We start from the raw sequence: 6000 nt of genomic DNA, 5'->3' as shown, positions 1-6000 counted from the left end.
GTTTGAACTCAGGGACTCATGCCTTCATTTAGTTTTTTTCTTTGTGGCTCAAGGCTGGTGCTCTACCTACCACTTGAGCCATGAATGCACTTCTGTTTTTTGCTGTAGTTGATTGGAGAGAGTCTCTTGGACTTTCCTGCCTGGGCTGGCTTTTAATCATGATCCTCATATCTTAGCCACCTGAGTGGCTAGGATTATAGGTACCAGCCATCAGTGCCCGGCTTTAATGCTGTTACATACATAATTGGCTTTCCACCGTTGATTGGCTTATATTGTTTCCAGTGGGAAATCTGTTGTCATTTATATATGTTCCTTTGTATCTAATGGTTCTTTTGTAAGTCTCATTTAAAATCTTTTTATATTAACAATTTATATGTAATCTGATTATAATATGGAATGGTTTTTATCTTGTAACTTGTGCTTGGGGCTGGATATGGTTTTTTGCTCTGTGGGTTTCTGTCACTTTTGGCATTTGTGGGGATTGTCATTTCTTCAAATATTCTGTCTGTTCCCACTTCCGTGGGATTCTTACTCTTGTTTATTAGACCACTTGACATTTTCCTACAGCTAACTGCTGCTGTGTGGATCTTTCATTAGGTTTTTATCTGTATTTATCACTTTTGATGGTTCTGTTGCTTTTTTGCTTGCATTTTGATACTGGGGTTTTTTAACTCGGTGTTTCATCCTTCCTGTTCAGATTTTCTCATTAATTGGAGATGAGTCTCCTGGACTTTTCTGCCTTTGCTTGCTTTGAACTGAAATCCTCTAGACCTCAACTTCCTAAGTAGCTGGGATTACATATTTGAGTGATCCGAACCCTCCTTAGCTTCTTGAACACACAGAAATAGACTTATAATAACCTTCATGTCCTTGTACATCAATTCTACCATCTGTGTTTATTGGTTAAGTTTCAGATGATTGATTTTTTTCCCCATTCTAAATCATGTTTTCCTGTCATTTTTATGCCTGATATTGTTTTAATCAGACATTGTGAATTTTACTCCAGTGGGTATTGAATGGTTTGAATTTCTATAAATAGGTTTGAACTTGCTTTGGGACATAGTTAAATTGTATGAAAACAGTTTAATTTTTTCCGCACGTTTCATGCTTAAGCTTCGTGAGCCAGAACCACAGACTCATTTAGTGAAGGGATCATTATTCTCCCATGATGAGTCCGAACCCATCTGTGTGCTCTAGCAAATGTTCCGTGAATGACAAGGTTTTCTCTTGGGTTGGCTTTATTCTTGGCCTTGAATGAGGTCTAGAAAATTGTGCTTCTCTTCCTTCCACCCCAGCCCCCTGGTCTCGGTTGTTTTCTCATGTGAATACACTTTCCAGTTTTTGCTGTTGTTGAGTAGCCAAAGGGCCTTTTGTACAGCGAGTTCTCTCTCTGTGATGCTATTATTTGGCGTGTTACCCTAATTCCATCTACCATGGCCTCTGTGGACTTTCAGCTCCTTCTCAACCCAGACAGACGTCTTGGTTTCACCCAAGAGCTCCCTTCTCTCATGGTGGTGATGTCATCTCAGGGAGCAACTCTGGAGGCAACCATTGATATTCATTCAACAGGTACGACTTACGTTTTTTGGCTCGATGTCTAATGTCATGTCTATGATCACTGCAGGTTTTTGGAGAGAGAATAGATCCAGACTCTGTCCCTATTTTGGTAGGAATTGCCAGAGTATTTAACCTGATTTGTACTTGTATATGTGCTTGTGTTGGCTATCATGTCTTCTAATCGTTTTTGTTTGCACAAGTAAAGATTATTGATTTCTGCTTGTTGATTTTTCTAACTCATTATGAATTACTGTTTGTTAATAGTTTAGTGTTGATTCCATTAGGTTTTATACTCTAAATTTTCCACTTAATTTATAATTCTTAATTTTCAAAAAAAATTGCTTTCCGCGTCTTCAAGCATTGGCTAAGACTGCAACACAATGTTAACAGCATTAGAACTGGTAGAAATGAGATTGAAGACCATTTGAATATTCTGTAAATTCCCTATTTTCAAGATGGTTCCCATAATCCCCTGTTCTCCTGCTCTGGAGGGGCTTAGTGGCCATTCCTGGGCCTTCTGAACAGTTGGAATCCAGGAGTTTCCAATAATTTTTTTTTGATGCCATCCTGGGGCTTGAACTCAGAACATGGGCCCTCTCTGAGCTTTTGTGCCCAAGGCTAGTAGTGTTCTACCACTTTGAACCACAGCATCATTTACAGTTAATTGGAAATAAGAATCTCAAGGACTTTTCCTACACAGTCTAGCTTTGAACTGTCATCCTCAGATCTCAGACTCCTAAGTAGCTAGGATTACAACCATGAGCCACAGACACCTGGCTCCACTCCCTTATTTTTAGTTCCTACTGTTACTTTTTTTTCATGTATCCCCCATTTACCTAGAGCATATATGTCCACAGGTGCTTGCAGATGTCTTAGCAGATGTTTTGATATTTGAGCTTTGTTTCCTGGACCCCTTACTGCATGTCAGGGACACTGGAGTCTGGAGACACAGTCTGCCATGGTGTACCAGATGGATGGCTTTGCATACCAGCTCAGTTGAGCTGTATAGTTGGAGTCAGGCCAAAGCTTCTGGGCATGGGACCTCAAAGGGCTGGGGTCCTGTCCTCTCAGCTCTTGAGTCATGGATGGTAAAAGCACTTGAGGCCTAAGTGGGTGGGGCTTGTGGCTTTGTAGAGTCTTTCTCTAGGGGAAGTGGCTTTGGGTGAGTAGGGAGCTATATTTTGGGAGGGGGGAAAGATAGTTTCAGTCCTATAAGATACAGGGTGTGTGTGTGTGTGTGTGTGTGTGTGTGTGTGTGTGTGTGTGTGTGTGTGTGTGTACACTGAGTTTTAGCATGTTCCTCCTGTCATACCCAGTCACAGTTGTGCAAAGGAGGGTTGCTTTTCCTGGACATCTAGGTCTGAGGAGATAGGAGTGGATTGATGGAAAACTGCATCAAGATCGACTTTCTCTTTTAGTTCTGAGCAACACACAAGCCTCTTAATTGATGACTTCTGTAGGCAGACTCCACCTGCTGGGACTCTCAACTCCTGGCTTCCCCTACACCTACTCTATCATGCTGGAATACCTTGACACCATTTTTGGCCGCTCCCCCACTTTGTTATCTTCTATCTATCTATCTATCTATCTATCTATCTATCTATCTATCTGTCTGTCTATCTATCTAGTATTTCACATTACAAGGAAGGATTTCATTGTGACATTTCCACATGTTTACAATGTATTCCAATAAATCTCACTTCCTCTTCACTCTCCTTTCCCCCCTCTCCCTTCCTAAAACAATTTCAGCAGGATTCATCATTCCATTTTTACACATTAAATCTCTTTCAATTCTGTTCATTCTTTCATTGGAAGAGAATATTCGTCTGACTCTGCTGAGTGTTGCCATAGCAAAACACCACAGACTAGATGGCTTATAAACCACAGGAATTGGTTTTTCACAGTTCCATGACTAGGAAGTTCAGGATTAAGGCAGCAGTACACACTGAGTGTCAGGGGAGAGCCGGCGCTCTGGTTCACAGATGGTTCCTTCTCTCTACACCCTCATGCGGCACAAGGCCAGGCAGCTCTTTGGGTCCTTTCCTGAGGGGCCCCATTCATGAGGCATCTGCCTTCAGGCCATATCAGCCTCCCAACGGCCCCCTTCATGATACCATTACATTGTGTGTTGGGACTTGCTATGACTCGGAATAATCCAACACTTAGGCCTACTAGGAATTTGACTGTTGTTTTTCATGTTCTGGTTTTGAGAGAGGGTCTTGTGTAGCCCAGATAGGCCTTGAACTTAGAACCTTTCTGTCTCAGACTCCCCAATTGGCCAGTTCCTAACAATCTTAAATCTCTTTTTCTTTCACTTTCTCACTCTTTCTACATTTCATTGCTGTCTTGGACAGTCTCTTAAATTTGCCTCATCCAGTCTTTCCTTTTCAGTTTTGCCCTCACACTGTAGTTCAAGTGGTTATTTTATGTCTTTGGTAGTATTGGTATATGAACACAGAGCTACACATTTACTAGGCAGGTACTCTAACACTTGAATCAAATCTCCAACCCTAGAGTAGCACTTTTTTTCTGGCTACTTCGGAGGCTTGAACTTAGGGCCTGGGAGCTATCCTTAGGGTTTTTTTTTTCTTTTTTTCTGGAGCTCTACCACTTTGAGCCACAGCTCCACTTCCAGTTTGGGGATGGGAGTTAAGAGTCTCATGAACTTTCTCGGTTCAGGCTGTCTTTGAACCATGGTCCTCAGATCTCAGCCTTCTGAGAAAGTAAGATTACAGGTGTGAATTAGCAGCACCCAGCTTCTCTTCTCTTTTGCTTTCTCCCTCTCTTTCATGCACACATTCCCCTTTTCCCATCTTTCTCTCTTTCTCTTAGTCCTACCATACCCAGCCAGCCATAGCTGCCCAGAGGAGAGGTGCCTCTGGTACTGGTGATTGAACTCACAGCCTTGCACTCTGGCTTGGCTTTTTCATTCAAGGCTGGCACTCTACCATATAAACCAGAGCTGCATTTTTGGCTTTTTGGTGATTGATAGGAGATAAAAGTCTCATGTACTTTCCTGCCTGGGTTGATTTTGAACTGTGATCCTCAGATCTCAGCCTCTGGAGTAGTTAGGACTATTAGATGTGAGCCACCATTGCTCAGCAAGGCCCACATTCGGTTCTCACTCTCTTCCTGGATGCAGTGTGGTACAGAACTCCACCTGCTCCTTCACTACCCACCCGCACCATATTGAAGTTCTGCCTCTGTGAATAGAGCCAAGCACCTGTGGACGGGGCCCCCTGAAACCACAGGTAGAAGAAACCCTCGCAGCCGTGAGGCTACAGTGATGAAAAGCTGCAGGAGAGAGTCATATCCTTGTGTTCCATGTTGACCTTGCATACTGGACCATGTGGTAGGAAAAGGGCTGGCTCTGTCCTCTCACTCAGGATGCCCAGTGATTGTTTTTGAATCAGGAGTGAATGACCAGTAGGCTCACCAAAAGTATTTGCAGTGATCTCAGGAGTTGGCCACTGTTCTAACTCTCACTAGAAGCAATAGAGCCTCAGCATCCCCTCTGATATTGGACAGAAGCCTTGTCTTTCCTTTCTCCCCTTCTTGGGGTCCCCCACCTCTGCAAGACCTTGGAACCTGATCCTAACACTCATCAAGTACCGTAGTGGCAGCAAAAAGACCTCTTTCCTGATTGGGGCTGGATTCTACTCTGTGTGTGTACATGTGTGCATGTGTGTTGGTGTGCAAAATACTGGGGCTTTAACTCAGAGCCTGGGCATTTTATTCTTTAACTCTTTTGCTCAAGACTAGTGCTCTACCACTTGAGCCATACCTTTACTTCCATTTTCTTTGGTTGTTAATTGGAGTTAAAGGTCCTATGGACTTTCTTGCCAGAGCTCCAGGCCTCCAAACTGGGATCTTCAGATCTCAGCCTCCCGAGAAGCAAGGATTCTAGGTGTGAGCCTAGTTTAGGACTCTATTAGGCACCTCCCTGGGTGAACATTATCAGGGGATGAATAATTGACATCTAGCCCTGGGAGGTCACACACAACCCCTCCAGTTCTGAGGACAGCTTTTGTAACCCTCTGATCAAGTCTACACTATGTGTTGAGTAGAACATTAATGTGTTCTTCTTGGGAGACTTTCAAGGCTGGCTCGCTTGGTGTCAGTACTTGGATTTACTCTGTAAACAAGGAAACAACATTCTCCTATCCAGGAATCATAAAGAACATTCAAGGACACTCAGACTTGTGTGACTTGACGAGGAGTCTCAGTCATCTCCCAGTCCGCCCACCATTTAGTGCCACCCACTGTGTGGCTCAATGAGGTGATTTTATTTTATTTTGTGTTTTTGGTGCCAGTCCCAGGGCTTGAACTCAGGGGCTGTGATTGTCCCTTGTGCTCAAGACTAGCACTATACTATTTGAGCCACAGGTCTACTTCTGGCTTTTCTGGTGTTTAATTGGAGACGGATATCATGTATTTTCCTGC

The sequence above is a fragment of the Megascapheus bottae genome, chromosome 18 (assembly GCF_031878675.1).
Source record: "Megascapheus bottae isolate mThoBot1 chromosome 18, mThoBot2.hap1, whole genome shotgun sequence".
NCBI lineage: Eukaryota > Metazoa > Chordata > Mammalia > Rodentia > Geomyidae > Megascapheus > Megascapheus bottae.
The sequence above is the reverse complement of the archived record's forward strand: the minus strand, read 5'-3'. Positions refer to the sequence as shown.